The sequence below is a fragment of the Bombus flavifrons genome, chromosome 11, assembly GCF_040668555.2.
Source record: "Bombus flavifrons isolate JBK064 chromosome 11, iyBomFlav1_principal, whole genome shotgun sequence".
In the NCBI taxonomy this organism is placed as follows: domain Eukaryota; kingdom Metazoa; phylum Arthropoda; class Insecta; order Hymenoptera; family Apidae; genus Bombus; species Bombus flavifrons.
This window is the reverse complement of record NC_138452.1, coordinates 13,251,512-13,265,734: the sequence shown is the minus strand read 5'-3', so window position 1 is coordinate 13,265,734 and position 14,223 is coordinate 13,251,512. Positions and strand designations below refer to the sequence as shown.

Genomic DNA, 14,223 nt, shown 5'->3' with positions numbered 1-14,223 from the left:
TCCTTTACTCAAAACGATCCGAACCAAATTATAGTACTCGTTAAATGCCAGTTGTTGAATTTGGACTTTGTTGAATTTTGGAGAAATCGATTAAATCGAAGATCAAGTTTTTGATTTTACGCGCGAACAAGGTTAAACGCGGATTATATCTGTATATGCGTAACGTTTCGATATTATAGCAGCGAATAGGTGACACTGGCGTAAGTAGCTACTAAGAAATCGTAAGGCAAGGGGTTAAGCAACGTACGAAATATGAAACTTTCGTTGCGCGGGAACGAAGTATATGTTTATTCCTTTCTTCCTTCCTTCCTTCCTTCCTTCCTTTTGAAGCAGTAGTGGCGAGGAGATTTGCGTGCGCCAAAAGGAAATTACGTAAGCTACGTAGGTCTACGTTTTTTCTTTTGTAAATATAGAATTTTGTACCAGCTGGCAGAACAGCCGATCCTTAGGCACGATTTTACGAATCATCGACTCGTGCGATTTCTTTTAGGATTCGTAAAACAATCTCGTGATAATTTTGTCGTAATGCTACCAGTAAAAACGCGTTGATCCGTATCTAGAAAATGGTACAGCGTGCGGAGTACGAAGGGACACCGGTTGTCTCGCAGAAACAAAACGAAAGACGAAATATACGTACGTAATAAATATGGTTCTTCCAATAAACTAAAGTTTCTTTCTTTCCTTGGTTTTCCCAATAAATATACATCGTCGCTCTGCAAGTCGTTTATATTGCAAGTCGAATATGATTTTCCGATTCTAAGTCTATCTTTAAGCTCTTTTTGAGCTTAAATATGCTTTAAATACGCTTGCTTTCATCCTTCCAGGAGGATCACCGCAGGGTCGATAGGATAATTTTGCTTTGCGATCTTTGCCAATCCGTTTGCACGTCGTTGTTCTTTGTACATCGCGTTTATCGTTACGGATTGTGAAAGAGAAACCGAAAGAGAACATTCTTCGATCCATTAACGTGAAATTGTATTAGTTACAAATACAAAAGCTGTTCTTAAAATTCAACGACCTGCTGAGACAGATACGATCTGCAGACGAGTCTGAATTCAGAAATTTAGGTTCGATCGATAGGAACGTTAATAAGGAAAATTATTTTCTTTCAATTAAATTACACGAATTTGGAATGTGTTGGAATTCTTTGATCGACTCGTTGGTTTGATAATCTTAGTCTTATCCTAAATATGTAATTATTGGACAAAAGAATGTGCACGATAGACGCACGCCTAAGTAATTTCGACGCAAAGATAAGAATAACGATTTTGTCTACGCGGAAAATGGTCTACGTCGGTCTGAATAAAACTGACATGTTAAAAAATGCTACGCGTTGAAATACGAGTAAAGTAAAACTTTGTTTTATCGTTTTCTTTTCTCTTCTTTATTCTACAGTCGCGTTTACGCGTATTGAAACGATTTCCATAATATATAATGCATTGGCAACGTGTCGATTGATTTTCGATAACGCTAAAGCTCGAACACCGAACGAGCCAACAATTTTTACTCGTCGATTCTGTCTTACAATTATACAGGTAAACGTATTCGTCTTTTTTTCTTCCTTTTTCTAAATGCATCGTACTCGATCGTTTCGTTTCGTCACGTGCCGTCGTATCTGAAAAATGCAAATGAAAGCGAATTTCGTTGCTATACGAGTTAAATACGACGACGCTGCAACGAATCTACAAACGTTCAACATCGATTATAATTAATATTATAATTATAATATTAATTGTAATATAATAAACGAAATGTTAATTACCGTCATTTTTTATCGCGTATCGATACTTCGAACGGCGGCGACTTAAATCGAATATTCGAAACTGGACAATTTTTGCGGCGATTCGGTGACTCGCGTCTGTGGCGACGAAGTGGACGTCGACGAAGATAAATTAACCGTTCTTGAATTTAACGGCACTTTTGGAGGTAACGAGCTTATTTTGTCGCGTGTCTTTAAGTTAGGCTCGAGCGTGGCATTTCCACTTTGTGGCCGTCCTGAACATCGAAAATCTACATAAATACCAGGTAAATAGGCCTGATTTACGATTTTTTCCAGCTTTTTTTACTTTCCTCTCAACTGATTCAGCATCCTTGAAAAAATGCCCAGTGCGTTTTCTTCTATCTGCTTTTTGTCATCGCTGTCCTCGTTATTAGGATTGCGACGCAATATGCGGCTCAGAGAGCCAGCTCGAGGATGGAACATTTTTTTCGGCGAGCCATCTTTATCCACTAGCTTCAGCATTCTACCTAAAGAGTTGCTCTTCTCTTTTTTCGCTGCGTCCTCGCTTTCCATAGTTTTAGCCGGATTCTGAGAGAAAACATTTGAAATATCATTCGTCTTTCGTTAGAAAGATATCTACTATCACGGATCTACGATTTAAAATCACTCGATCGTTTTATATGTTAACGGACAAAAAAAAAAAAAAATACAAAAATACGTGTAACTCCTTTTCTGCCCAATTATTTTTCACTGTTCCCCTCCTCTCCTTTCTATCTGATATCGCGTTACGGCAAATAATATACCTTTTGCAGTGCCGAGTTGCTTACGATATCGCTATCGATATCGAGGCGTGATTTATCCGCTACAGGTGTTTGGGAGCGCTGCTTAAACATTTTTCCCATTCGATTGAGCGTAGCAGTTTTCAATTTTCTGGCATCTTGTCTGACAGTCTCGGTCCTTGACAGTCTTTGCGTTAACTCCGCGGACCCATCCTTGTTCTTCGAAACACTTTTGTCTTCGCCCGAACCTAAGCAAGCAAATTAAACCGTTCAAGTTGATTCAGACCGTTCAAGTTCAGATTTTCCAACAGATACGTATTTTCTCCTCGACAGAGTGTTTTACAACTGGGCCCCCTACAACCTGCAGGGTAAGCTTAATTTTAAGGTACGTTCAGCCACCTCGCAAGGTTAGGTGAGTTAACGCTCCCGCTAAAAGTAAAGTATTCCATTCTTTGCTTTGCATCGTTCACATTTTTTTCTTACTTTACGTTCGAACAAATCGCTTAATAGGTTTTACCACGCCAGATAAACAATATACAAATGTAACCACTCGATATGAAACGAGTTAAGACAAACTGGTGTACTACGAGACAAATCACTCACTGTGAATAGTACATTTGCTTTATACGTTTTTCTCGTTTCTTTTGTCCTACGAGGCTAATTCTTAGCCGAGCTCAACGCTCAACGTCAAATTTTTCATTTCGATCTCGCTATCACTCACGCGGATGTCAACCGCGTTATTCCACTATCTGTTTACAACTGACTATTTTAAATCCCGCTGTTTTTCCCTTTCACGCGTAATCCTTCTTTTCTTGAAAAGCTCAACGTTACGTCCTTTCGCGATAAACGATACGACAGCTTCTTCCGTGTAAATTAGTTTACTTACTCGATGTGGCCCGCAACACGATCGATCGCGAATCCTTAATTACATCCTGTTGCGTGGAAGAACGATTCGTCGAACCGTGAGATTCATCCAAACCAGTTGCTGCTGCCGTAGCCTGTTAAATTAAGCTTCGTCTTTTTATTTCGTTTCTCAGTTGCGCGGTCACACGATGAATGTTTTTATCATTTTAAACGACGTTCGAAATTCTTTTAACGAATCTTTCAATGATTCAGCTTTCATCGTCATCCTCGTCATTCTATACCGGTAAATGGAAGCCACAGTTCTCTCGCAACCGGCACGATCGGTAGTTAAATTACGATAGACTCAAAAGATAGAATCGTAAAGTAGCATTATAGGAACGAATAGGAATAAATTTAAACTCTGTAGCTCGTGATGTTTAACGCGATGAAAATACAAGATGGCAATATTATTGATAGTTGATATTAGGCGATTCGATATAATGGCATTGAAATTTGTACTGTTTGATAACGAGAGTGGAATTGGAGAAAAAAAGCAAGATGAACGTGTGATTGACGCGCGAAAGAAGCGACTCACTGATTTCTGTGGTTTTACTCCTTTCTGAGCACCGTCGTTCATTTTTCGTTCGTTTCTTTAGCCAACGAACAGAACGCGAATCCGTGAAAGTAATCGAAAAGGATTGAAACGTGGTTGCGTTTGTTTTTTCCTCGCTTGACTTTTTGATCGACGATGCGCGTCGTTCATGCCTCCGCTTCCGTCTCTCCGATCTTGGTTTTCAACCTCGAGATTTTCTTCAAAGCTTAAACATTCGCCAACAATACGTTAACGTTTCCATTCTCTCGGTGCAAATTCACGAAACGTGCACGAAAACGTGATTCAACGTTGTCGTCTCGCGACATTCTATCGGTAAAAAGTAATTATACCTCGTTAGAATCGATGTACGAGCGTTTTCCTTCTTCATCCCTGACCAGCAATGGCGGAATGACCGTTCATTGTTTCGCGAGCTGAAAACGTAGTAGATGGTATTGAATATATTTCCATTATTAAGGCTTTTTCGCGTCAAGACTATTTATATTGCCCGGATGACAGGAACTTTCATCACAGTATCCACGCTACATTTTCTTCCGTGTGAACTAGTATTTATTGTTTTATTTCTGTGCACACGAAATAGAAGATCAGATAGACTTGTATTTAAGAAAGAGGAATTTTTGTGGAAATATTATAATTTGCTAATAGTCGTAATACTAGTCCTCCTTTTACATCGTTTCCAGAGTAACTAATCTTTCTTGTGTCTCGTCATCGATCAGCTGATGGAACGCGTTTTTGCCATTTGTTTCCAAGATATCTCTCTGCACATGGACTGCCTGGAACGCATTGCTCGAATGTAAAATAGTATTTAATCTATCGTTGTGTTCGATACAACTAAACTATCCTCGCAAGTTAGCGGACAGGCAGTACCGCGATCGTTCCACTATTCGTTAATTGGACAGCTCGCCTGTGTTGCAGTTTTTGTGTGTCAAACGATATTAGAACCTCTGAAACTCGACAAATATATAACTCTTTTGAAATTTATAATACGAGTTACGCTAGTGTATAGCGGTATCCCATACCACGACGTCCCATTCCTAGATTTCCGCGTAATATTTAAGGAAACCATGATTGGTAGCTAAAGAAACGCAATAACCGAAATAGACTTAGACAAAGGAAAAGCATTTGATTCGCAACAAGAAACTCTGTCCTGAATTAATCGTTATTGATCCTCTATGACTGACTCATTTGCCGAAGCGAATATACTTGCGTGAAATTGTCTCTTATCGTTCGTCAAAAATGTGGGATGGAATATTAATGTATAAAATAAGGCGTACAAAGATTTGAAAGCTTTGATATATAAAAAATAAAATTAGATATTATTTAACAAATAATATACAACATTCTGGAATGGAGGCGCCGGGTATCGATCCCGGTACCTCTCGCATGCTAAGCGAGCGCTCTACCATCTGAGCTACGCCCCCTATACGAACATAATTTTTATTTTATAATTTTCTATTCATTATTTTCTTTTATACAAGTTATAAAGCTCAGAGTCGCATAATCGTAATTTATCAAAGGTGTCGATATATCTACGCCGGTATTCAGCGTACACGGCAAGATACGAGGTCAAGCCAACCACAAGAAGACGCTTTCATCTTACATCGCTACGTTCGTTTGTAGCTGCAACGCAAGCTTCGCTACCGACAATGTTAGTAACGCCACTCATCATGGTAAAAACGCGCAGGATCGAAAACGGTTCGCTACTGTTTCGTGAACAGGTTCACGTTATTTTACAACGACCGCTGTATGCACGCTTACCGTCAATATCATCAGTTCTATGCCTAATACGCGTCACAATGTAGGTATAATGTGGACAGTAGATCCTTAGATTGTATCGTTCCTATATTTACGATCATGCAAGCATTAGCAATGTCATGTTCGATCTTGATAGAACGGTGATTTACTCTGCAGGATCGTCGTCATTCCGATCGTATTATAAAATTTGTGTATGCCCGAAGAGTATACAAATCCTAACAATAACTATAAAAACGATGTATACAGGCATTTGAACAACTATGAAAATTCATTGACATTGGTCGATGCTTCCGTGATTCGACGAGTAACAATTTGTTTACGGCGGGATGAACGACAATTTCAGTAATTTCTTCGTTGATATAAATTTTAATCCCGCTAAAATATTAATAAGTCCCGTCGCAATATTGTCAAAATAATAACGTACATACAGTACAATCGGTTGTCACCAATTTTCAGACGTAATTTTCTCGAAAACGAAGCCGCAAACAAATAATCGTTATCCTATATCTTTGATTTATCTTTTCATAAGTAATTCACCGTTGTCATTCTATACTGTCTGTTCCGAAAGACACTCTATAGTGGAACAAATAAATTGTTCGTAGATGTAATTTTGTTATCATTAAATTATTGTTTTATTATCATGCATTTATTAAATTACTTTTATTAAATTTTGTAATCACATTGAGGTAAAACAACTTTTCTATGTTATCCCCTATATAAATATTAAACAATCGAAATTATTTTATTTCGAACAATTTTCCCATGAATGAATCTGTTTATATAAGTACAAAAATCTTTAAAATAGAACATAAATATTTTGAAACAATTCGCTGTCATGAAAATTTCTAATAAATAAACGTATATAGTATAGTAAATAAATAAATATTTGGTAAAGTCTTTAATGTTTTGACGAATTATTATGGCGTAAATGCACCAAATTCTCACCAGAGGGACACGTTTCTCGCTTGCGAAAAGGGCACTGGCGTTAGATAAATTTCAACGTAACGACGGTACCTATACCTTCGTTCCCCTTCAAATAACGTATAAATCTTTCGCCTTTTACTAAAGATTTCCGTGGAGGGGAACATTGATTGAGTTTACAACTTAATTTTTGTTATGCCCAACATCTGTTGGGTAATTAATAATTCAAAGCTTAATTACTTAGGTGATTGTTAGTGGCTAAGGATATGCATATGAGTTTTTGCACGGATAAATAATTTAGTGTAGAAACGCATTGCAATGAAAGTCGTGAATATACGCCTAGGTATGTGTATTTTAAACTTTGGCTGTAAAAAATATGACAGCTTTGCGCAACGGTATAGCGAAACCATTAAATAAGAAAAATACGTAATTGTTATTTTAATCGTGACATTGTTTGTCAAGAGAGTTTTCAAATAAGAACTAGCAATCACATAGAGAGAATAAATAAAATTTGTAACGATAATTATGTAAGAAGAAAAAAAAAAAAAAAAAAAAACGGGCTCGTCCGGGATTTGAACCCGGGACCTCTCGCACCCTAAGCGAGAATCATACCCCTAGACCAACGAGCCGCTATGTACTTGGGTCAGTCGATTAAATATTATGAGAGTGGATAGTTATATTGTAATATTAATAATAATGAAATAAATGTACAATTAATTGTAAATTCGGTTTGACTTCGAGGTTCACTTCGTGTTGTCGAACATAACGTTATTGCCTTTTTTGTTTGTCATCTAATAGTTTTAGGTTCTAATAGTTTTAATATATATATATATATATAATTTTCCTTAGAAGAACAAAATGGACCATCATATGTAGTCCAGGCATCTTCCTAAAAAAATTGCATCCTGTAATCACGTTAAATTACGTCCCCCTCGAAACCATCCAATTTTTATTTGAAACATTTAGCGGTAAAAACATTACTTGCGTAGTAATCGGAGCAATTACAGTTACGAGCTCGAAAATGCTGCATTCGTGTTCGTATCGTTGAAACATCTGTAATGCAACGACGAAACCTTTTTATTTCAAACCTTTTGGTGATAAAAATTTTATTGACACGTTTGTGAGATTTTCCTGATTGAAACGAAACTAATACTGTCGCATCGCCCAATTTTATCTCTGTATTTTGTGAAAGTTTCAGCTCTAAATGTTAAGGATTAGTAGAGCTACAGTGACAGTGATCTCGGTTGATAATTGATATGGATTAAACATTTTTCTCCGTACATTCGTATATAAATAACGGTTTTTATGTCGATTCGCTACGATAAAAATTAGAGGAATTGTTTCATTTCCCTTAGAAGAAAGAACGTACGTATTCTGCGGAGTCGTTTTACCATGATAATTTTAAAGAGATTACATCGTTCCAAAGTGTGCATGATAGAGTAAAACTCTTAAAGAATAGGAAGAGCATCGTAGGTTGTTGCTCGAAGCTTGTTGCTCAACTTGTCAAAGCTGTAGAAATTATCCTCTGCGGATAAACTTTTGGAATAAATAAATAGTTTTATGCAAAAACTAACAAATGCTTTGAGCTAAAATTTATCAGGCTCTTTTATCACTACGAAGACCATATTTTACCAAAATTTTAAAGTCACAAAGTTGTTCAAATATCTACGAATAACGAAGAAACGAAAAAAGGTTTGTTTCGATGGTTTTCATATTTTTTTTTTTTTTACATGTTAACACGCGGTCCGATTTTAGCTTCGCAGGCCTCCGTTTATAGATCTTTTTATGTACGAAAAATCCGCTTTTCAAACCTGTATGTTTTTTTCTTAACAATGCTGCTCAACTTTTCAACAAAGTTTCAAACACGTACATTTCATTTTTAACGATCTTTCAAATCATTTTGTGCAAAAGAGTCGCCGTTTACAATTTTTCCCGGCGCGCCGCGACACACGAAGGGCCTTGTCCTTAAGCGTAAACCCCATCAGATTTATAAATACTTCTTTTAGACAATTGCGATATACTTAAGTTGATATATTTTTTAAATGTTGCTATTTATAGTGATTGAAATATTAAAGAAGCGTGAAAATAAGCGGCGCCGTGGCTTAGTTGGTTAAAGCGCCTGTCTAGTAAACAGGAGATCGAGGGTTCGAATCCCTCCGGAGCCTAAATCTCAACCTAATCCTGGCATAGCGTAAGAAGAGAAGGGTTGTTGGTTTATTTTTTTTTTTTAAACGTAACATTGAAACTGTCGATATTTACGTAATTACATATTTTAGAAATATCGATGAACGTTAAGCAAAATACATCGTAACTAAGAAATTTCTAGACGTATAAAAGTATATATAAAGAAACGAAATTCCAATAACAAGCCTATTCAAACATCATTGGAAATGAAATAAATTCGAGATAATAATATGTGATAAATTTGTATTTTCATGTGTACACGGACAGTGGACAATCTCCTGGTCTCGACGGTGCTTAAAAGACTAGATTGCGTGCCGAAAGCACGATGTATGGCGTAACCATATTGCAAAAGCAATAACGAAACGTATCGTTTACCGATGGCAGTTTAATTTTGTTCCGTCCTATAATTCCAAAGCTGTTCGCTCGAATTCATACGATTATTGCGTTCGAAATTGAAATAAAATTCCTTCGAAGCAGATTCCTTATAAAACGAAAGAACGGTTTCAGCGTTTTAGCGTCGTTCTTCTTTATCGCGTGGACGTTTGAAAAATCATGTTTATTTCTTATAATTCTTCTATTCTTCGTGTTCCTATATTTATAAATAACGTTATATACGATGAAGGCATATATAGTCACGCCACTACCTATTGTTAGCAGGGGAAATGCAGCCTATCTGTACACTGTGTATAACGTATTACATTTCTTTTCGTCTATACTCGTCGAACTTAATTTCTTCGTACATAGTATACTATACTTAAGGTCTACTTACAAGCATTCGCACGACTCGCGTCATCTCTCACAGTTATATTCAACTTTCGCGTTACTCAATTACATCGATCATTCAACATTGATTGTAATGGTATCTACAATGCGGATGATACAAAAGTATGTGGTACTCTGCGCACAATTGTTCGCATTATGTATCGTTAGATTAAACGTTGCACGTGCTAGGTACGATTTACAAATGTTCAAAAAACAGAACAGAAAAATTAATTACGACTTCGATTTGCGTTACGATTTCGGATTCGAAGAATCTGTATAATACGTGGTAAAGAATGTTCGATTAATACGGAACCTAAAATTAATTTTTTCCGAGAATAGAGTAGAATGTAATTTTATATTTGTATCTTAAAAATTTACTTTGACGACATATTAAATCAACGTGCGAGATACAATATCGTTATATCGCATCAATTAAGATTATATAAGGCGTAAAACTTTGTTTCGAGCATCATCCTCTCCTTTTGATATAACGTTCGCATTTGCGAATCACGAATTCATCAATATGTAAGTAGATTTTCCTTATTCGACAGTATCCAACATACGTATGTTCTTCGATTACTTTCGTAATTCAACCGTACTGTTTAAGCATTATACACAGGCAAATAAAAAATTAGATTTTCACACCGAAAATATTGGTTTTAGTATCTATATCGATCGAACATATTTTATTCCTTTTAGTTTGCATTACGAACGTTTACAGTTCCGTAGCTTGCTTAAACGTCTTGTATATTCAGTGAATCGTTGTTAGTTCTATTAATGCACGTTTACGTGATATAAAATAGACATTTTTTGGCCGTCGCGACAGATCGGTTCAATCTTTTCTGGGATGTATTTTGCAATTGGTACGAGGAATAAATTGTGCAATCAGTTTCGACATTTTTAAACGTATAGCCAATCATTTGCTAGATACATATCTGTATGGCGTCAAGTAACTTTTTACATAATTTACATTATTATACTGTCAAAGCAAACTATTTGAAAGGTGGAACTGCACGAATGCCTACTAGTTGAAACGTAACGAAAGACAGATGATAATTGACTTTTCTAACAATGGTTCCTTATAATTGAACAAGAAAGAACACGGACATTTGATATGTTCTGGTGGACATTCTTCGTTAAAATCTGCTACTCGAACGTTAAATGCTATACAATTGGACAACGAATCGTGTCTAAGTGCTTAATATCATGATTTTCCACAGATATTTATCCGTCGGACGTCTTGAATATTTACACAGAAGGGATACAAATATTCGTTAACAGAATTTCATATTAGAAATTAATTACGAATAAAAGTGGCACGATAAATTGGAGTTTAATGAAATATTTTATCTAACGTTCTGTAATAATTCTTACTCTCACAATTGGTTAATGTCATGTAATTAGTTTAGTCGTCTAGCGCGTTTCACACCGTATTTGCTGTTTGAAAAATTTACTCGTTTGTTTGATCGTTGAAAATTCTTGTATTCCGATTTAAAATTACATTCGAAAATTAACTTAAAGCAAATAAACGAGAAGACTAAACTAAAAACACGTTAATTATTTTGATAGGAAATTTTAACGCAGAACGCAGAATCGTTAAGCGATAATCGTATTAAGCGCGCAACCGATAAACATATTTATCGATAACTTGGTAAGGATGAAAATAACGTATTCTTCGAGAATTATCGAATAAACGGTAATAGTTTTAAAGAAAGGTTCGCGTGTTCGGATATGTTTCGCGTCGTTGGATGATAAAAAGATTGTAAATTCGTTTCCCCTCGGTTCTTTTACGATCGCTGTAGAATGCATGTGCGGAGAATCTCAAAGCGGAATACCACATTGTCCGTGACGTTACCAACGATCCTTTTATCCTGTCTCGCGATCCTTCTGATATTATTTCTTACGTTGATCGCTAAAATCCCACAATCAGCTTTCTTTCTCTTCCCCTCCTTCTTTCCGAGTACGTTGCGTTTACGAACTGATGTATCGAACGCAAAACGATCGATCATCCGATTCATAAACACGTGATCGCTCGACCAGCGAAAATTGTATGTACATAATATGCGAAACGTAGAACCGTTTCGTGTCGAGAAAAACTATATGTGTATGAAAAACTATAAACCTTTATTTCAATCATCTAAAAGTATGCAGTGAGTAAGCGACGATAAAGGATTACTTGCCAAAGTTAAAGCGTCTCTATCTCTAAACAGGCTCAACGCACGGAACTCGTGTATGTAGAGTGGCTCACGAAAGTATTTGTACGCTCGTAGAATCTTTTCATCGATGTATTATGTGTTACGTAGGTGAAGACGTAGGAGGAAAATATTTGGACATTTCATTGGCGATGTAACGAGGCTCGACCGTCGTGACTACGAGTATATTGGTCAAATTTGAAACGAATTTGAAGGTGTACAATACGACGGAGATTACAAGATATTTGATGCGAGCATACGACGCTTCAGAAACATCGGCAAAGTGTCTGAACACAGTCGATTGTTCATTGTATTAATATCGCGCAACGTTCGGTAAGATCATTTTTAGCGTTAATTAGACGTTTCAGACGATTTACTTATGCTATTATTTACTACTAATTCTTTACTAAGTGTATGCTCTTACGAGTCTTAGCCACACGGTAGTAGTTGTCACGGTAACGATGTCTCGTTGCAGTACTAATGAAATTTCGGAAAGTTTTGTACAATGCCTATAACGTGTTTATACCTTCGCGAGCAACTGTATATTTTTCAACTAGCGTCGTTAAAACATTAAAACATTATTTATTTCGAAATTAATTGATTAATTTTCGTGCTACTGTCGCATTAATTCGCAAATAAAATTGCAGACACGCAAAGACGACGACGATTGCTTTTCGACGTAACAACGAATTTTCACGTTAAGTCGTCGGTCGTTGAACGATACGTTGAACGTTGAAGTTACGAATAAATTAGGTGGCAAAAAGGTTAATAGGTTTTCTTAACACGTCGGATCGAATTTTAGTCGGTACGTTCGGTTTACAGTTATTTTACCTGTCGTACCTTCGTTATACATTCGAAATACGAGAAAACCGATAAGAGCACAATGCGAAAATTCCACTTTGTAATTTATTTATGCATGATGTTCGAGTTTCAAATAAAAGACGAAAGAAATCTGGTATTTAGCATTAAGAAATACTCGTTGTAAAATTGCCATAAACCTTTGGTCCTTGAGCTACGACAAACGTATAGTAAATAATTGAAAAGTCCAGTATCGTCGAAGGACTTTTTAAACGTGTTTCGTATTTCATCAAAAGAAATAATTCTGTTTATTTCCGAAACACGTTGCACGTTTCCATAAATAGAGAACAAATTTTCCTGATTTTACAAATATTTTTCGACATTATTCCGTCATATTACGTAACGGATAAACTTTCTCAAATATCTATCGACGTTTCATGATCCGTGAATATAAACGAACTTTTCTATTTACCTACTAACGTAATCATTATACCGGTATATGCATTCAATTTCGACGTATTCTAAGTACATACATCTATAATCTTTGTATTTAAATGTGTTTTAATTCTAAAGCCTATAAGCTTCACGCTCTTTCGTACATTTTAATAAAATCTCTATGTCAGTGTATCGCTCGATTAAATCTATAAGTTTCAATTTACATTCCACTCGTATTACATTTATAGACTATATAGTAAAGTTAATGGCGTTTCTTTTTTTTTTTTTTTTTTTTGTTATTCGAGACTGCTTAATGTCCCCGTTATTACAAAAATTTCACGTAGTTATGCATATGTATATAGCGTATATCTTTGAAATTGTTCAAATCTGCATCGAATAGCGAACAATATGTAGATGCTGCCAATGGAAATGGAAAATTTCGTTTTCCCATTATTTAATCTCATAGTTATTTGCCAATTATTCGTACCAGTTTAAAACATGATACCGATGTGGAACGTTCTTTGAGAATTTGTTGAGAAATCGTATTTGCGAAACAGATTTCCAATCACTGTCTTCTCGCGTAACGATAGCGAACAATTTCTCGTATGAAGTGTGCTTCGTAACGTATTCACGGCCGGCCACGTAAATATTCGGGCACCGTCTAAAACAGAGTAACCTTTTAAAATTCGACTTGAAGTCGATTGGAATGTTTGTAAAAGAATTGGCGAAAGGATTAGTTTGCCGGCTGACGCGTAAACAATTTTTGAAAAAATTGGAGTTGACCGGGATCTAGAAGAAAACAGTACAGGTCGTTTTTTTACAACTTTCTTAACCGAGCTTGTAATGAAAAATTAAACGATACATTTTGTAGATTTATGTCGGCGGTTACATAGATATTGCACAGTTTCATGGATTCAATCGATCGATGCAGAAATAAGCGACAGACATAGAAAGGTCGAAAGACGTAAGAATCTTTAGATTTGCTACAGTTACAGATCGATACAGTAACAACCGATTTCGATGAAATTTTCAACATGTACGTACGTAAAAGTATAACTGACATAAAGCTAGAAAACGTATTGTTCAAATTGTCGTTACGAGCTGAAGCTAAAAAGTTGTAAAAAGCCATCTTACTATTTTCTTCGCGATTCCAACCAAACGCAATTCTTTGACACGTCATCTAGTAAATCAATCGTTTTAAGTCATCGAGAAAACTCATTGTTA

At 36.1% G+C, this 14,223-nt stretch overlaps 4 non-coding genes across 4 annotated transcripts; 2 read left to right on the top strand and 2 right to left on the bottom strand.

Annotated features, from left to right (window-relative positions):
* Positions 1-5,300: 5,300 nt before the first annotated feature.
* Positions 5,301-5,373, bottom strand: TRNAA-AGC (transfer RNA alanine (anticodon AGC)). Its single transcript has one exon. It is a non-coding gene; the product is annotated as a tRNA-Ala (tRNA).
* A 1,350-nt stretch (positions 5,374-6,723) lies between these two features.
* LOC138185331 (U5 spliceosomal RNA) lies at positions 6,724-6,845 on the top strand. The gene has a single exon (XR_011174581.1). It is a non-coding gene; the product is annotated as a U5 spliceosomal RNA (small nuclear RNA).
* Positions 6,846-7,185: 340 nt separating this feature from the next.
* On the bottom strand, positions 7,186-7,257 carry TRNAP-AGG (transfer RNA proline (anticodon AGG)). The gene has a single exon. It is a non-coding gene; the product is annotated as a tRNA-Pro (tRNA).
* A 1,462-nt stretch (positions 7,258-8,719) lies between these two features.
* TRNAT-AGU (transfer RNA threonine (anticodon AGU)) lies at positions 8,720-8,793 on the top strand. Its single transcript has one exon. It is a non-coding gene; the product is annotated as a tRNA-Thr (tRNA).
* Positions 8,794-14,223: the final 5,430 nt, after the last annotated feature.